General features: G+C 36.0%; 1 long non-coding RNA gene across 1 annotated transcript in view; it reads left to right on the top strand.

The window, feature by feature from the left end:
* Positions 1 to 19,811, top strand: part of LOC118554419 (uncharacterized) — a 302,650-nt gene extending 282,839 nt beyond the window's left edge. Inside the window, exon 5 of the long non-coding RNA XR_013446675.1 lies at positions 18,943 to 19,811. This is a non-coding gene — a long non-coding RNA (uncharacterized LOC118554419). The remainder of the gene's footprint in view (positions 1 to 18,942) is intronic.
* Positions 19,812 to 20,560: the final 749 nt, after the last annotated feature.

Here is a 20,560-nt window from a genome sequence, read left to right as displayed (position 1 = left end):
TGTTAATATATAATGTCAAACTTGAATGTCTAACCTACTTAATCCTATCATAATGCAGAAATCTTGGGGATTCTAAACAGTCTTTCATGTTGGTGATAGATGGCTCTGAATGCTTTTAAGTGAGACAAAGCTATTAATTCTTTAGGCTAGATATGGGGATGGGAATAGAGAAGAAGAAACTTAGATCAGCAGATTCTGCAAAAGAGATAGAATGTCTTGGACTATAGCACTTAATGCAATTTTATAAGAATTGTCATAGGGTTCAGCTTTCTATCTGAACTAGCTCTCAGTTCAGGTCATCTTAAGGAAATTCTTCTCACTAAAATAGGTTTAAAATGCTCTTAAGTTTGCTGGAACAGACAGTTTGCCAAAAGAGCATTTGCAATGGGAAGAAAGATGTCTGGAGCAATTCCCAAATGAAGTATTAAAGCAGTCAACATCTTGTAGAACATAATCAAGGGACCATTTCACATTATAATGACAATGATTTAAATTGAATTTTAATACTTACATTAGCACAGACTAAGATTTTTCTGTACCCAGAGTGACCAAAACTAGATAAAAAGAAAATCCCTTTATATTACCAAAACAAAAGTATAGAAATTACATGGCTATGTCAAGACTGCTTTCCCAATCCCTTACTAGCCATGGGCAAGCCACTTCACTTTCCTGAGTTCCAATTTCCTTCAAAATGGTATTTAATATAGCAACTCACCTCATTGTATTATTCTGAGCCTAGCACCAATAGTTAGCTCTCAAAACTATTAAGACTTTTTAATACAACTACAGTATTACCCAGCCATCCCACTTCTTGGCATATACCCAAAGAAAATGAAAGCAGGTTTACAAGGTGATATATATATTCCCGTGTTTATTATAGCGTTATTCACAATAACCAAGATATGGAAGGAACCTAAGTGTCAGATAAATGGATAAAGAAGTTTCGGTGTGTATGTATATAAATATATGTAATGGAATATTATTTAGCCATAAAAATAGAAGGAAATCCTGCTATTTGCAACAACATGGATGGACCATGATGGCAGTAAGCTTAATTCTCATTAAGAAGCCAGACAGCAAAAGACAAATACTGTAATGTATCATTTACATGTGGAGACTAAAAAAGCTGAACTTGTAGAAACAGAGAGTAGAACAGAGGTACCAGGGGCCTGGGGACTGGGGGAATTGGGGAGATGTTGTCTAAGGATACAAACTTGGAGTTAGAAGATGAGTAAGTTCTGAGAGCAAATGCACAGCAGTGATTACAGTCAATAATACTGCATTGTAAACTTCGAACAGGAGTTCAAAGAGACTAGATCTTAAATTTTCTCACCACAAAAAAAGAAATGCTAATTATGTGATATGATAGAGATACTAGCTAAAGATACAGTGGTAATTCTATTGCAATCTATAAATGTATGAATTCAATACATCATATACCTTAAACTTGTATAATCATTATATGTCACTTATACCTCAATGTTTAAAATAATTAATTTTTAAAATTAAGTATTTTTATTCTTAGTAGGGCTTAATTATTTCTAAATATAATAACACTTTCAATATTTGGCATTTAAGGGATTTATTAAACTTAATATGTTGGTTAAACAGGAATGTAACTTTAATTGCATTTTCTGACACATCATTTCTAAAGTTTTGCTCACCTTTTCCCGGTGGCTAGAACATTACCTTTCACAAATTTGTCTACTTGATAAGCAGTTATTGAAGCAGTGAATGCAATATATTAAGTTTTGCTACCTACTTCTTTAATTGAAAAGCTGTAACAACAACAAACACAATTACACAATCTACGTAAGTTTCTGTGAAGCCAGGGTGATTTGCTGTTTGCACAAGACAGGGAGGTGACAATTTTTGTTCCATATTTACATTCACTGTCCCTCAGAAGTGCCCCATCTCTTGATTTTGCCACCCTGGTGTGGGATGGAAGGGAAAGAGGACACACAGCCAGAAAGAAGGGGAAAAGAAAAGTAATGAATATAAGCTCACCTTATGCTCACACTTCATCTTACATGTTATAAATTTCTGAAACTTGGCATTTCTGGCCTGAGGTTCCTGTGATGCTCACAGACCCCAAATGACAGAGATTTACATAGACCAGCCTCTCAGGCAAATGGGTTTATGGAGAGCACATTAATGTGTTTCTGCAGAGAAATTTACTTGTTTAGAGTTAAGTTCCCTTTGAGCCTTATTCCCTATCCTGAGTGTCAGATGGAACTCAGCTAATCAGAAGAATAGAAGAAAAGAATTATAAGAGAATATACCATTGTTTCTCTCTGAGTTAGTAGAAAGTGATCAACTAAAAGGAGACTGCTTGCAAAAGGACTGAGACCATCAAGAATTCAAACTTCTGGAAGATGAACAGGGATCAGTGACAAGGCAAACTGGAGACTCAATTAAGAAAGAAGGAAATCATTAGAGGAACACACAGTGTGGAGAGACTGCAGGCTCCACAGGAAACTGAAGAAGGTTAGGGACCTACAACGCATGGCTAGGTCCAGTACAGTGGATGGGAAAAGTAAACTGGAATCGTAAGGTTATGAAAAAAGTAAAGAAGAGGGTCAAAAGGGTTGAGAAAGAAGAAATAGAAATAAAAGACCAAGGAAACAAAAAGTGAAAAATAATAAGAAAATAAAAGTTTCCCTACTCCTATCGTGTATTTTATTTGATTTTCTTTGTGAAAAGGGGGAACCTGTCAGGAAATTATTCCTTATGAAAACCAAATAAGCATCAACATGCAGTGATTGATATAAGTGATCATGGCATGCTCTGCTGACCCTCTCTCATCCTTGGAGGGAATAGAAGAAACCGGAAAAATAAAAGCCAGTAACAGATTGAATATATTCTGGCTTTCTATACTATATGCCTTCCGTAAAATTTTTATTTTTATTTATTTTTTTATTTTTTGATGAGCTAGTAAGAAGAGGGATTGAAATCTGATGCAACCATTTGCCACTTACCGGTGGTAAAGGAGCATCTAACATCCAGGGGGCAGTGCTGTGGCAGGAGAGGAACCGGAACTCGCTGACTGAGGCGTTGTATGTCCTAAAGTCTGACTAGCAAGTGAGCGGGTGCTCAGCCAGCCGAACAGATGGGCCTATAGTCTGAAGGCAGTGTGACCATGTGTGCTCATCAAGGCTGTTTCCTATCAAGCAAAATTTTCACCCACAGTTGTTCCAACAGCTGTTCACACTGAGCTTATACACTTCCAATTGGGAAGAAATGTCACTGCCCATTTGTCTTTGAGTGGGATAAACTTTCCACCCAAAAAAGAAATCACCAGACTTTCAGCAGCCACAAGGTAACTGTGATGACAGACAGATCCCACTGAAATCCACAGTGGAGGATGTCCACCTGAGGGCACTTCCGAATTTGGGAGAGAAACCTCAGGTCTCTCGTACGGTGCCTTCAACTCCCACAGTATTCTGATGCCTTTATTGTAGTCTTCCGTGTGTGCGACACCACTTTCACAGATAAATCTGACATTTTGTTTTACTTCAAATATGGGATCTCATTAGTAAGGAAATATTTTATAGATCCCACAGCAAAGTTAAGAAGCAAAGATTTGAATCACCTATTATCCCTTATGGAAGTATGGGCTTAAGACCACACATACAAGCGGGTCTTCCAAAGTGAAGCCCAGCTAGGATAAGATGGAATGGTGAGAAGGAGGGGTCAGTGATGGGCATGACACAAAGTGACTTCTAAATCTAAACTCTTCAAACAGTGATTCTTGTGCTTAGCTCTTCTGCTTTTGAACACTGATTTCCAGTTGCCTACACTAGGGTCCTACAGTGAAACCTGGGGTCCTCCTTATGCTCTTATGCAGTGAGTTATCAGTACAGCTGGTGTCTGTCTGTCCCTTGTCCCCATCCACAGTGCCATTGTTATGGTTCAAGCCATCATAATCTAACTGCAGCCATTGCAATAGCCTCCTTTTTGGTCCTTCTGACCTTGGTCTTGCCTAAGAGATTTTAGTCACTCATTTCCCCATGCCTCTAATTCACTTCATAAACTCCTGTTAGATCACTGGTAACATGAAGTGTTTATTACTTTCTTATTTATTTCACCCACTCGGACTGTAAGCTTCTTTAAAAATAGGAAACAGGTAGGGGCGCCTGGGTGGCTCAGCCGTTAAGCGTCTGCCTTCGGCTCAGGTCATGATCCCAGGGTTGTGAGATCGAGCCCCACATCAGGCTCCCTGCTCAGCGGGAAGCCTGCTTCTCCCTCTCCCACTCCCCCGCTTGTTTTCCCTCTCTCGCTGTGTCTTTCTCTGTCAAATAAATAAATAAAATCTTTAAAAAAAAAAAAAAGGAAACAGGCTTTAGGGGCACCTGGGTGGCTCTATCCGTTAAACATCCCACTCTTGGTTTCAGCTCAGGTCATGAGATTGAGGCTGTGTCAGCGGGGAGTCTGCCTGAGGATTCTCTCTCTCCCTCTGCCCCTCTCCCTGATCACTTGAGCTCTTTCTCTCTCTCTCTTTCTCTGTCTTTCTCTCAAATAAATAAATAAATAAAATCTTAAAAAAAAAAGAAGGAAATAGGCTTTTGTGTTTATCACTGAAGACTCTAGCATAGTACCGGTCACAGGTTAATCCTCCAAACACATGCTGAATAAATACTGTATATTTAATTTGTATTATAAACTCTGCTATTATTTTCCTAAAGTGAAAAGTGTATCCTTAATTGCACATGTACTTATATAAAGGCTCCATTTGTATGTTGATATTGAAGGGTAATTCTCCGATACTGAATTGTTAATTGTGTTCTAATTCATTTCAGCACCTCTGAAACACTAAGAGGGCTTGATTTTGCTAGTTGTATGAAGCAAAGATTACATGTCCAATTATTTCACTCATGTTTCTTGGATGGCTACCCTCTTTAGGATAAATGATACATCACTCAGAAAGAAATTCAAATCACTTTCCATTTCTCCAGCTTTATCTCCCACTAATTTCATAAGAACACTCTCTATACTAAACACTTGCGGTTCATTAAATGCCCCACAGTTTCCTTTCTCTGCACCTTTGCACACATCATACCCTCTGACTTCTCTCCACAGCTCAGCTCTCTCAGTTCTCCTTGGGTCTCAAGCTTTGACCCAACTGTCAGTTTCTGTGTGCACCTTGCCAACCCCATTCCCACAGCTTCCGACTGAGTAAGGTGCCCCTCATCATCCCTGCTTTTGTAACAGCTCTCACGTTAAGAAAAGTAAGTATATTGCCATATTCATCACCATATATCAAATTCAAGTATGTGATTTTTCTTATATATATACATGCACACATACTATTATTATGTATTATCTAATGTAATCCGAACAACAGAGTATAATGTAATCTACATTTCATTGACAAGGAAAAACTTCCCAAAAGTCACACAACTAGTAATTGACAAATCAGAGAGGGATTTGAATCCAGTTATGTCTATAGGACTCCAGAGTCCCTGCTCTCATCCACTTTGGTATTTGCTGTTTGATAGATTCCCCAAAGAGTGCGTTCCTTTAGGGCAGGAACCGCATTTTTGATTTCTGTATCACTTGAGCCTGGTGTGTCATTTTTCATTTATCACTTAGTTAATACTTGCCTCTAAATGAATGAATGAATGAATGCACCAGTGGATGGATGTTAGTTCTTTGGTATGTAAAAGAGGAGGCTTAAATAATCAGAGTTTTCTGGCTTATATTTCCATTTGAATAAATTTATACAATATCATTAGTACTCAATCAGAAAAAATAATGCCTTCTTGTGAGTGCCAGAATCTACCTCTAAACAAAAACTTTTAACATTCAGTAATCTGGAGGGCATCGTTCAGGTAGTAATCCTCAACACTTCATTTCTCCATTAAATAGACCATTCCTGAAACGCAGGCCTAAATCATAAAATCCATTTGCAGTTCTTCTCTAGGATACTAATGGACGTTGGAAAATAACCATCAACAGGGCTTAAAATATGGACAGCGTTAAATAAGAGAAGCTTCATCCTGAGTCAATTCTCTTGGACTTATTGGTTTTACAGATAATTATTTCATACTTCAATCCAAATAGAAAAGAATATTTTTCAATAAATATTCTTGCTTAAGTTCAAAACCTTTGGGCACCTGGGTGGCTCAGTTGTTAAGCGTCTGCCTCAGGTCATGATCCCAGCGTCCTGGGATCGAGTCCCACATCGGGCTCTCTGCTCAGCAGGAAGCCTACTTCTCCCTCTCCCACTCCCCCTGCTTGTGTTCCTGCTCTATCTCTCTCTCTGTCAAATAAATAAATAAAATCTTAAAAAAAAAAGTTCAAAACCTTTGAAATATGTGGAACGTCATCCTCAAGTTAGCAGCGCACTCTGTGTTTCTTTGTTTTGGAAAGCATACAGATTAATAAATTCAACTCTCTTAAAAATAAGACTTCAGTGAAACTTTACAAAATAAATTTGAAAATTATGAATTCTATAGGGTTTTCTATTTTATGAGCTTTAGCAATGCTGAGTTATCTAGGGTATCTGCATTACTTTCTTCAATTTTTATTTCTTCTGTATTTAAGTGTTACTTCTGAGATCGTTCTTAGCATTCTGCTCTCTGGAGGCCAGCGACTCTGTTTGGCAGTTTCATCCAAAGAGTCCATTTTAATTATTTATTTACAAAAGCCAATACTGTTAAACATCAGGAAGAAGGGGAAATGATATTATAATCCTACCAAGAATGAATAAGGAAATATTTCACATTGAATTACTAATTTAGTAGTAACTCATCAATGCCTGTGTTTTAGTTCTATTATTGGGCGCTTAGATATATACTAACATTTGCTACTCTCAGTCAATCAGAATTATATTTTCTAAAGGGTAAAAATCTTTTATCTCCTTTTCTAAAAGCATTCACATTGACAATGTAAAATTAATAGGACCCCACACAATATGGTTTGCTGGATCAGTCAGAACAGGCCAGGGTTTGCTGTGTTAACTACCAACCCCCAAATTTTAGTAGACTGAAATAATAAAGGTTTACTTTTATTTCTCATCATACATGTCTAACATGGGCATCAGAGGAAATCAGTCTATCGTGGACACTTAATAACACAAGACGACTGAGGCTCCATTTTGATATGTTTCTCTGGTCAGAATAGCAGGGGAAGAGTAACATGCAAGGCAATTCAACACTAGAGCCTGGACAAAATACATTTGACTTCTGCCTCTGAACCATTGCTTAGGACTACTTATATATTTTGCCCCCCACCCGCAGAGGTGGCTGAGAAAAGTAATTCTTCCATATATCTCAAAGGAGAAGAGAACAAAATATGGATAACATTGGAGGTTTTAACTTTATTTGCAATGTCAACTTGAAGTCATTCTGTATTTATTTACACATATAAAACTGGGCTTTCCAATTTGCAAGTATTAGCTTTTCTTTCATTGGTTAGTCATCAGATTTGGCCCCAGTGTAGATTTATTTCAAGGTTTTTGAGCCAAATACCTATTCTCATTAATAGATGGATATTATGTATTTTTTAAATCCCAGACTCTTTCCCAGCATAGAATGCTTTTCTTGTTGCCCTATATCATAAATGAAATGTGGAATACTCCCAGGGACTTTCCTTTCTCAAGTTCCTGTCTCCACATTAGGTTTTGTACATATAAATTCTAATACTTTCTAATGGCTACATATGATTATTTGTGTGTGTGTGGTTTCTTCTGATATTCACCTTAATATTCTTAAATTGCACAAGACCCCTCAATTCTCTGACCTCACTACCTATTTCTCCCCTTCACTCATTTTTCTACAGTGTGGTGGCTTCCTTGCTGTTCTTCAAACATCTGAGGCATGGTGTTTATCAAACGTACCAGGTGGGCTGCTTTCCTGAACAAACCAAGATGCTTCCACTTTCAAACCTTTGTGCTACCTTTCTCCTGTGCCTAAGATGCTCTTCCCCATACTCACTACCTTACCTCCTCAAGGTTTTCACCCCAAATTTACTATCTCTATGAAGGCTTTCCTTTCTAGCTAAAATAGCAAGTGGCCCTTACTGAGGTGATGCTTCACATCATTATTTCCTGCACTCATCACTACCTAATACATCATGTATTTTATTTCTTTCTCTTGAGTAATCTCTTTCCCATACCCGTGTGTAAGTTTCATGAAGGCAAGAATTTTTGTGTATTCACTTGTAACCCCAGTGACTGTATAATGCCAGATACATGATAGGTATTTAATAAATCTCTCTTAAATTAATTAATGAATGCTACTATTTTATATTTACCAAATTTAAACTTTACCTATTGACTTTTTAATATAGTGGGTGAAGCTTCAACTCTCATACAACCTCTGCTTTTCCCCATTCCCCCACTATTATATCTATAGAGATTGCTGTTTACATTATTGTGACTATATAAATATTGGTCACTGCTAAACCAGTGGAGGAATGATTCAGCCTCTGAGAGAGAATGTAGAAGAAACAAGGGCAAATGGATTTATGGTAGTGGACTAGCCTTCTGGGAGGTCCCCTCTCAAAAACATCTCCCCACCTTCTGCCTCTGATGCCTGACTTCCTTGCACTGAGCACTCACTTCTGGGGGTCATGCATTGCCTTTCCACCTGCTCTTTGGAAAAATCAATGCACACTGAGAGGGGTGACACATTTGTCTAGTAGTTCCTCAGGGTGAATTATTCTTTCAGTAGACACAAAGTAGTAGAGCCAGAGTGGGAGTGTAGTTACTAAAATACTGAAAACAGGTGCAAGATTGAGAAGAAAGAAGATCAGAAAAGGAGTATTTCAATCTTGTTCTGACATTGGGAGGAGGTCACAACCCAAGCGTGAGCACCAGTCACTAAGCAGGATTCACACGTTTGTCACAGACATACATAATGAAGAGCTCAGAGGTGGGAGGTCCTTACAGACCATAGTGACCAAGCACCTCCTTCTACAAATGGGGTAACTGAGGCTTGAGGTAGCTCAACCCCCCATGGCTGGTTAATGGCAGACTTGTTCCAGAACCTGTCCTTTTTCTCTCTCAGTCTGCTGCTGAATATTCAGTGCCATGCAATGTGCCCTTTCTTTAATGAATACGATTAATTCTTTGTAGGCAAATCCATCCCTCCTCACTGGTCCCAGTAAAGCACACCTTTGCAAAGGCCCACACTTCCTTCTGGTTTTCATTCTAAAGACATTAAGTTGAGAGGTCAGCTTTCAAATGTGGCTGTTACCAAACTTAGGGACACAAGCCCATCTCTTCCCCTCTACCTACTGCAAATATTGAATGACTTGGAAAGTGATGCATTCTGTTATTATCCAGCCAAGTGATGAATAGTTGTCAACAAATAATGGTCTTTTTAGCATCCAGTTCCTCAGCTTGCATCATGATTTCTGTCCATCATCCTTGTTTTTCCACCCTGGGATTACTTGTAAGCCATGTATTGAATGTAAATGTGTACATGATTATCATCTCATACTAATCACTCTCATGTATAATTCATGGTTTTAATGAAAAGGAAATTGTGTTGTATACAGCAGTTAGAGATGATCGGAGATGAAACAGAAACCGTGTAAACATTCCATCCTCATGACTAGATTACACCAGTGGTGACATCCACGGGCAGAAGGTGATACCCACAATCAGACAGTGGTCTCCACAGATGGCAGCAGGACAGGTTTATGTGCCAAACGGAAAAAAAGATCAGGAAATGACAATTAAAAACAGAAGAGAAAAGACATCTAAACTCCGAAAGGTTCAATGACTGGCATTTCTTTTACTCAGAGTCCTCTTGAATATTCAACCTTGTGTTTTAAAATAAGAAATTACCCATGTGAAACAGGACATGAATACTCTCTATAAATGTTATCTCCTTTCTTCATCCTTCCCCAATACATGCCACCCTTTAGAGATAAGCACTGTTGGGCGCCTGGGTGGCTCAGTTGGTTAAGCGACTGCCTTTGGCTCAGGTCATGATCCTGGAGTCCTGGGATCGAGTCCCGCATCGGGCTCCCTGCTCAGCGGGGAGCCTGCTTCTCCCTCTGACCCTCCTCCCTCTCATGCTCTCTCTCTATGATTCTCTCTCGCTCTCAATAAATAAATAAAAATCCTTAAAAAAAAAAAAAAAAGAGATAAGCACTGTTAACAGTTCTTAGGTATCTACATAAGCTTCACTGACATTGGAATATCTACATTTATAAAAATGAAAACAGATGATCTAAATTCCTGCATGATATATGTTAAGAATGATTACAACCCCTGGATTAATTGACAGCTATTAATACCTTTCATGAAAAATGTTACTATGAATCTCACCTTGTTTCCAGCTGTTTCACCAACAGCATTCTAGACTTTTCCTCCAGGGAGGAAACACAGGTACAGAAACTGCTGGCCTAATGCAGGGGTAGCAAAATACCCTTTGTGCTTAGCCCAAGCCCCAGGGAATCAGGTGGCTCACACAAGCAATTGTGGGTATTTGCATTTTTACCTGAACCAAACAAAACCCAATGTTGCCACCATGCTCCACGGAATGCCTGAGTTCAACACTGTTGTTGTTCTTGAAAATCTGGGTCTGCAAAATGGCACAACAGCTCCCGACCCAGCCTAGCTGAGGTGTACACAGAGACACGGGACAAAGACACATTGAATTTTGCGATTTGGGGGTATACATGCAAAGCATGGGAAATGCATGGTCATGCAGAGTTGACATTTTAAAACCTGCCACACTTACGTAAGTTACTTATTTCAAATATTTGTATTCAGCTACATTATCAATGTACTATAGATGTCAATTTTGTCACCATACTAATAAAGTCATTAAAAGGAAAAAAATCATTTAATATTTATAATTACTGTAGAATCTTGAAAATTTTGACACACAACATCATTGCTACTTCTCTCAAATTATGTAAGGATTGACTTTGACTCTCGACAGGGACGTCTTCTCCATGTCTAGGATTCTAAGTCTTTAACAGGATAGTTTGATCATTTCATTTTGTGAGGTTTATACACTTTTTACATACTTTTAATATTATATATATTTATTTTATTTATCTTCCTATATATTGCTCTGAATGATTAAATACACAGAATATCACTTTTGGGAAAATACTAAGAATTTATACAGTCAACAAAATTAGCTGATTCTCCCAAGCATAAATTCCTCTATGTCATTACCAATCATGTTACCTGTTCTCTTTTAAATTATCTACTAACGTGACAATTTTAAAAAATTCTATCTCTGTATTGTTAAAGAGTGGAGGGTATCTTGATACCACTTTTAGTTATAATTCATCTGATCAACATGACACAGAAGTCTTTGAAGTATGTTAATGTATTTATCAAACTAACACAGAACACTATTTTCCCTTTTGTTTGAAAAGGTGGTCTGGTATTATATTCTTTGGATGTTGTTGTTATTGACATAAGGAAAGCTTTATTAGTGAAAGTGTTAACTACAAATACTATCTTAAAAATTCACAGAAATACATTTCCTACAAATACATTTTATTTTCGTTTCAAGGATTTTGGAGTAAGAGAAAAGTAAATGATGTTTATATACAGCGTAAGTGGTAGCAAGGCACCAAGACTGACATGATATAGTTCAAGTATTTTCCCGAGACCCTAACACATAACTTTGAGTCAACCTTTGAGATTTTTAAATTTTATTTTTGTCATAACATGCAGGGCTAAGCAATGAATTGTATCTAAGTTGTTCATTAATACAAACAAAATAGCTAGGTTGACCTCCCAATGGCCTTCTCGTCAACTGTGAAGGCAGGCCTTTACATGTAGGCAGTAATTTAGGCTCTGCCTCATTAAATCACTAAGCAGTGGCTTTATGTATTCTATATAAAAACCACCCAAGGCTCAACTAGCCAAGACAGAATGTCGATTTTCTTAGCTTTACCAATTCCTCTAGCCCAGGGCCTTGGATTATATGATGGTCATTCAGTGTTTGCTGGAAGAATGAATGAATCACTGATAAAAACAAAAATCATAGTTTGGCTCTACTTTAATTATGAATATTTGAATTTTGTGCTTGACCAAAATGGACATCCAAGGAATAATTCAGTACAGTTCTCAAAATCTATTGATAAACAACTTTCTGTTAGACAACAGTTTTGTCAGGGTTATAAAGGAGAGGAAATGGTGTGAAGGATTAAAGGAAAATCTTAAAAGATTAAAATCCTTCACACAATTTAAAAAAATGTGAAACAAATGAAGTTTGTGTTCTGTTGTTTTGTAAAAATGAGCATGAAGTTAGAAATCGACATCAGAATCTCTAAAATTAAATGCAAGCATCTTGGTTACAATAAATAGTGCTCTGACCAGTGCTTATTTAGAAGCAAAAAATTGAAAACACTTATTCACTTCTTTATCAAAACTAGAATCTTCTACCCCTTCCCTTTCTTGTTTCCTGGACCATATGATTTTTTTTTTTTTTTTAGAATAGAATCACCCATTTATTTGAGCTGAATATGTCAAAGAGTAACTGAAATATATAATTAAAATATAATAAAGCTATTGTTATGAGACATATATTTTTCTGAACCTCTTGTTCATACTTGTGAGATGGATATAGCTTAGAGTCGAAGCTCAATAACTAAGGTTACCATGATCAGGATGAGATTAACATTCTTTTTTTTTTTTTTACTTTCCAAGTTTTTATTTAAGTTCCAGCTAGTTAACATACAGTGTAATATTAGTTTCAAATATACAATTCAGGGATTCATCACTTCCATACAACATCTGGTGCTCACCACAGCAAGTGCTTAATCCCCATCACCTCTTTCACCCATCCTCCCCTCCTCTTTGGTAACCATCAGTTTATTCTCTAGAGTTAAGAGTCTGTTTCTTGGTTTGCCTCCCTCTTTCCCCCCCCCTTTTGCTCATTTGTTTTGTTTCTTAAATTCCACATATGAATGAAATCGTATGGTATTTGTCTTTCTCTGACTTATTTCATTTAGCATAATACTCACTAGCTCCATCCATATCTTTGCAAATGGCGAGATTTCATTCTTTTTTATGGCTGAGTAATATTCCAATAGTCCACTAGTTGATGGACACTTGGGCTCTTTCCATGATTTGGCTATTGTAGATAATGCTGCTAAAAACATCAGGATGCATGTATCCCTTTGAATTAGTATTTTTGTATCCTTTGGGTAAATATCTAATAGTGCAATTGCTGGATCATGTGGTAATTCTATTTTTCACTTTTTGAGGAACCTCCATATTGTTCTCCAGAGTGGCTGCACCAATTTGCATTCCCACCAATAGTGTAAGAGGTTCCTCTTTCTCCACATCCTCACCAAAAACTGTTGTTTCCTGTGTTGTTAATTTTAGCCTTTTGACTGGTGTAAGATGATATCTTATTATAGTTTTGATCTCTATTTCCCTGATGACAAGTGATGTTGAGCATCTTTTCATGTGTCTGTTGGCCATCTGTATGTCTTCTTTGAAAAAATGTCTATTCATGTCTTCTGCCCATTTTTTAACTGGATTATTTGTGTTTTGGGTGTTGAGTTTGATAAGTTCTTTATATATTTTATATACTAACCTTTTATCAGATATGTCATGTGCAAATACCTTCCATAGGTTGCCTTTTAGATTTGTTGATGGTTTCCTTTGCTGTGCAGAAGTTTTTTATTTTGATGTAGTCCCAATAGTTTATTTTTGCTCTTGTTTCCCTTGCCTTGGGAGATATTTCTAGTAAGGAGCTTGCTAAAGCCTATGTCAAAGAGGTTCCTGCCTGTGTTCTCCTTAGCATTTTAATGGTTTCCTTTCTCACATTTAAGTTTTTCATCCATTTTGAGTTTATTTTTGTGTATGTTGTATGAAAATGGTCCAGTTTCATTCTTTTGCATTTTGCTGTCTGGTTTTCCCAACACCATTTGTTGAAGAGACCGTCCAAGTTTCATTCAAGTTGCATACAGTTTTTCACCCCAAGACCAATGATCCCAATCATTTAAAAATAATAGTGACTTTTATTTATTTCAAAATACTGTTTAAAAGTAGTGAACAGTTAAAAGGCCAGGGCTGTCAGTGTTAATTAGGAAAAGATATATCTTTCAATATTTGCTCAATGTTGTAATATTATAGGGAGGAACAAAATTCTATTCAAACCATTTTTATCTCACAATATTTTCATATGATGTTTTGCAAATTTAGGATGTGTTTTTCCAGTCCATTTTATTTTTAATCCTGAATAAACTTGTCTACTATATCTATTTTTTCTACAAATATCATTATTATGATGATTTTGTGCATAAAGCTTTCCTGTATTTTGTATTATATTATTAGGATTGCTTCCTTGAAATGACATACTCCAATCAAAGGGTGTGGATTATATTTATAATTTATTGGGAACTTACTATATCCCAGAATCAAGATAACTATTTTTGACATTACCTCCTTTAAATTCTATAAACATTGTGAATTATATAGATTGAGGAAGTGTATCTGTTTAATATCAAATACCTAGCAAGTGACAAAGTCAATAGTTGAAGTCATGTCTGACTTTATAGCACTAATTCTTAATCAATTCAAGACATACAGTACTAATATCTGGGACATCAATTGGAAGAAAGATCAGCAGATTTTCTCTTTTCCACTTATGTTCCCCAAAATGTGCTTTAATACATATTATACATCAATGGAATCATAAGTTTTGTTTAAAATATTTTTTTCTAACTCTGGTTTTCTGAAGCATTAGGATATCTATCAATCCCTCCACTAGTTACACTAGTTGAGTTTAAATTAGTTAACACGTATTAACATCAAATAAAATGGAGTCCCCACCAGATACCCTTGAATTTAGAAAAACAACATGCACAAAACCAACTATCTTAAAAAATCACAGCTTAGAAATCAGGATTATTGTTACTCTTCAGGAATTGGTGACCTTGAAAGGGTGCACAGTTTCTGGACTGATGATAATGTTTAATTTCTTGACCCAGGTGCTAATTACATTTTTGCTGAAATTCTTTAGGCTATATAGTTGTGGTTTATGTATTTTTCTATATGTATGTTATACTTCAATTAAAAGTTCTCTTTAAAATTAATATATGCATCGCTTCCTACATAAGCTCTTACATGTTTGGCTTTTGGAAACAGCAGTTAATCCTGGATTCATTGATTTATACTTTTAAATTCTAGAAATGCTAACTTTTCTCTTAACCTGTTGGACCAGAACTAGTCACTGCCTTATCCTAACTCCCCAACTTCTATTTCTGTAAATGGAATTGATTTTTTTCTTCTTTTGAGGTTTCTGTTAATTCTGATGGCCAGACCTGTGATTGTGGTCAGTGACGAAGAGTACTGGCGTATATCAGAGACAGTAAATCAAGAGGAGGAATGCCACAGGGATTTTGACTAAACTATGTTTCACATCTTTTGTTTTCATGAGTTAAATTTGGCTTTTGCCCAACTGTTGATTAAATTTGAGTGGGTTTAAATTTCAAAAGAGATGTCTCCAGCTAGGAGGTAGCTATTAGTTACTAGGATAAGATGTTAATACTAAGTCACCCAGCTGATAACTGTTGGTGTACAGAAAGCAAACATACATGGTTATCATTACCTGAGTCATTCAACAGATAAAGCAGATAGTCATCCATTCCAATATATATATTAAACACCTTGGATACTGAAAGAAAAAGCACCTACTGAATTAATTTATGAAGTGATATTTCTGGACCACCAACCCAGATATTTTCTCTTAGAAACAGAAAATTAAACTTTGCTTTTCCAGTGGTCATATTGTTGCAGTGTGAAACCACCAGGTTGGTCATAAAACTCAAATGAAAGACAATGATGATCATGCTTCCATCTACCACATTTATTATTTTGAATATTTACACTTTATCATTCAATTGTACTGAGGCATAAAATGTCTATGTTATTCTAATCATATAGGTATTGGAGAAACAGACTAAGAGGTTCGGCTCTAGGTATGAAATCTGCCTTATTGGCATGTTTTCAGAGCTTAATGGGGTCATCGGATCCTGGTATTGAAGAAGATGTAAAAGAAAGGTGTAAAATATGAAGAAGATATAAAAGGAGAAAGTGTGAAAGAAAAAATGTCCTAAGTAGAGGAAGTTAGCAGCCTGTCACCTTATTCATGTCTCACTGTAGCCCTGGCATTGGTCCCTGTTACTTTTTAAGTATACAATAATGCTTGGTTTGTCAGATGTGCTTTAGGTAATTCAGTTATGACCAATTGATGTATTTGCGCATGAATACAATGAGTACAATAGGTGTGATTTTATACCTATCAGTTAGAATAAAGTGGGAGGGATACTGCCATTTAGGAATAGATTAATATGCCCATGGACCTTCACCCAACCTGAGTAAAAACACAGCTTTGCACCATCATTAAAAATTCAGCATAGTGAACAAAACCTTGGAGTTGAGTTAGTTTGTATTATGTAATAGAATGAAATGTATTCTTTATTCTGGTAATAATGTAACTATATACCAGAGTATCCAGAAATGCATTTTTCAGTCTTTGAATGATGAATATATAATTATTAATATCACTATTTTAAAAGTAGTTCCTAGAGTAGAGAATGAAAAGTAATACAGAATTTGAATTCATTGCTATTATTTTCAGAACTTTGGCCAAAAAAAAAAATAAATAAGTCCAATCACTGTCGTCACTAAAGATATTATTTGGCTTCTTTTACTGGTTTGGAATTCTCTATACATTTCACAACAGTATAATGTTACAATGAAATATGATCTATTCCCTATATTTTATAGAGGATCATATACCAATCACAATTATTTTTAATAAAAATGTACCAATATGCTTTTGATTTTTGAGTAATGAATAACAATCATATTTTTGCAGAAGTAAAGAAATAACATTAAAATACTAAGTATGCATTTTAACACAATATATAGTATTTCATATGTCTTTATGTTAAATTTTCATTCAGATTTAAACTCTATAGTCAAAGTAGAAAACATAGGCATACAAATGATCTAAATTTTCTAAGAGTTTATGCATCAACAATGGATACTCTGAATAAAGAAATTCAGATTATTCTTTATCTGAGATTATTTGGATTTTGTCTTGGTATGTTGTGAAGGGGGGCAGATGTGAATTAGTCAAATACCTGTTTCATCATTTGGATAGTTCAGACCTGAACTGAACATTGTGATGTGTTGTACATTAAGTGAACCGATACTGGTGAAGCAGAAACAATACTAGTGAAGTAGTCCACCATTTTGTGGGTCAAAAACTTCCCTCATCCATATAGAAATGTGCTCATGGTATGACTAATCTCAGGGCCCAAGATATTAAATACATATTGAAGTTATCACTGCTGCCTCCAATGTTCTGTAAACTTTGTATGAAACCTCCCAGTGGTGCCTAATTGTATCTTACTGACCTAACAGTAAGTTCTCTATGTTACCAAATACTTAATATCTATTGAGTAAACACTGACTTTCAGTACTAACTGAAGCATTATCTACACACAGTGAAATGTGATGTCATGAGATCTTAGAATTGAGGTATCCAAAGGGATGCTCTGATGATAAATTCAAAAACACCTTGTTAATTATAAATAGCAGCACATCAGGTAATGTATTTGATTATGGAATTAGAATGTGAATTTCTCTTTGAATCAGACTGGAACTTGTTACCTGCCAACTGTATAATAAAAAGTAGGTGAGGGCACCCTGGGTGGCTCAGTTGGTTAAGTGTCTGCATTTGGCTCAGGTCATGATCTCCAGGTCCTGGGATCGAGCCCCTCATTGGGCACCCTGCTCAGCGGGGAGCCTGCTTCTCCCTCTCCCTCTGCTGCTCCCCCTGCTTATGCTCTCCCTCTCTTTTTATCAAATAAACAAATAACATCTTTTAAAAATGTAGGTGAATTGAATTATTTCGCAGAATGTTTACAAGGAATCTCAATGTGCTATCATAAAGCCATATATCAATAGCCATGAAAAGTCACATTTGTATCCATTTAAATAACTATCACTCTTTTAACTTAAGCATTTTATTTATATCTCAGTTTTCCCACTTGTAAAAAAAAAAAATTAGTTGACCAGGAGATTCAAAATATCTTTCCTATTAGACCTCCTAAAATCATGCCACAAAGATATTTCTTTTTGATTCCCCTATTTTTATGCTGTCATTGATGCATTAAAATGACAATCTTATCTTAGATTTTTATTTATTGAGTAGTGTAATAAATGTATGGCAAGGTACCAAACAAATGGCATTCTCAAACTTTGGAAGCCTGCCAAACTTGCTTTTAATTCAAACTGAATACAGAATGTGTGGGACATTAGTTCTATATTTATATGATAGAAAAGTGACCTCTTTCCTGATTTGTTCCATGCCCTGTAAATTTGAGAAATGTTGTAACATCATTTTCTAGTGAGTAAGACTTCCTTCATATAAGTTTCCCAGAGTCAATGGAGTGTGTGTGTGTGTGTGTGTGTGTGTGTGTGTGTGTGTGTGTGGTGTATAAAGAGAAAAATACCCAATAATGACCATATGAGGAAAGGGAATGTTGCAAAAAATAGAAATAGACATTAGTGGATATATAATTTATTGGAGTCAGAGTCAAGATCTGGAGTTTGTCCTAACACTTTTGTAGACAAACTTAATAACCTCCAAGAAATCATCCTTCTATGTTTATATTTCTCATACATTTAAGATGATGATACACTCTTTGTTCGAGGTTGCAGATTCCTTTTCTCCAATGTCCTCATTAGGTTCTCTCAGAAATTACTGTTTTATATGGAAAACTCATATTATACCTCTAAACTTATTATAAACCTTTTGATTAGGCACACAACCAGGAAAGCCTGCAAGTGTAAAAAAGAGTGAGATGCGATCTGACTTCAGTGGGATAGAACACAGTGGGTTATAACCATTGACCTTCTGAAGTGTTTGTTCATTTCTAATTTTCCTATTACTTCCTTCTTTTTTTTTAAGATTTTATTTATTTATTTGACAGAGAGAAAGAGAGCAAGAACGTGTACAAGCAGGTGGAGTGGCAGACAGAGGGAGAGGGAGAAGCAAGCTCCCCACTGAGCAGGGAGCTCCATGTGGGACTCAATCCCTGGATCCTGGGATCATGACCTGAGCTGAAGGCAGATGCTTAACAAGCTGAGCCACCCAGGAATCCCCCATTACTTCTTTCTTATGTGAGTCACAAACATCTGAGTGTTACTATCATGATCTTTGATTTTGGTCACATTTCAGACCAAAAGTGTTTCATTTAACCTCATACTATCATGGCCCCATATTTTACATTATGAAAATCATGACCCTTCCTATTACATTATGGCAGAGTTTTAAAGTATCTGCTCAAGTAACATAGGTGAATAACAACCCAGAAATATTATCAGTGTAACTTTGCCTGTGAAGCTTGGAAATGTTGCATTTGGCATATAATTGAGTGTTAATTATGTGGTGGGGGAATGTGGAGTTCATACTACAGTGTGTTCCAAAGTGAGGAAGAAATGAAAAGGTAAAAATAGCAGGCAGAGAACACATTTTCATGTTTTGTATCTGAATAGAAAGAAAGAAATGAAACAGTGGCCAGAGCGGAGTATGGGGGTATATTTATTGAACTTGGCTCTTGCAAAGATCACTCTTCCTTTTTCAGACACAATTTCCATCTTCATGTTCAAATGAGATTATTCACATGAAGCACTTCCATCTAACACAATATAAGTATTCAATAAAGCTTAGTTCAGTAGTTCACACAGTTTGGTCTGGGGACCACTGGCTGTCCATGAGTCTTTTGTAGGGGTTGGTGAAGTCAAAACTGTATTCATAAAAAACACAAGGATATTTGCCTTTTCCCTTCTCATTCTTACATGAGCATGCAGTGAGTTTTTCACAGGCTTTTTGAGGTACAAAATAGTAATAGGTTGAATGTAGAAACAGATATAAGAATCCAGCTCTCTTTTATTTAGCCAAACAATAAAGAGACTTGCAAAATGGAAAATGGTACTGCTTTTTTTCTTTAACTATCTTTGTTTTGGAAAATGTAATTATTTATATAAATAATAAAGGAGTTTATTATTGTTATTTTAAAATAAATTTATGAATCATTTTAAATATTCTCTGTAATTCCTCATATTAAATGACATAAAACAAATGAAAAAAGAACTCTTTGAGATTCTCAATAAAATTTTTAGGAGTGTAAGGAGGTATGAAAACCAGATGGTTTGAGATCTGCCTCACTGGTTGGTACTAGAATTATTACTTTATATAATTGTTTTCTAAAATTTAGTGTCTAGGTTTCTGTAGATTAACAAGGAAAGGAAAATTTAAACCTAGACTTCAAGTCTGAAAGAACTATGTCTCCTTATTATTTATACCTTATTGACTCTTCCATTATTTATTTATATTACATGTCTACCAGATGCATTGGAATATAGACAATGGTTTATGTAATTGGTGAAAGCCAAGGGCTATTCGAAATAGTCTCATATACAGTGCAAATGAATTATTAAAGGAAGTTTTCATTCTTTGATTGTAGACTTGGGAATAGATAGTTCAGTGAAAAAATGGCACTTGATAAACTGCAATGAAGGACTCATTCAGCAATTTCTTGCAATGCA

This window comes from Halichoerus grypus, chromosome 3 (assembly GCF_964656455.1).
Source record: "Halichoerus grypus chromosome 3, mHalGry1.hap1.1, whole genome shotgun sequence".
In the NCBI taxonomy this organism is placed as follows: domain Eukaryota; kingdom Metazoa; phylum Chordata; class Mammalia; order Carnivora; family Phocidae; genus Halichoerus; species Halichoerus grypus.
This window is presented reverse-complemented; position numbering and strand designations above follow the sequence as displayed.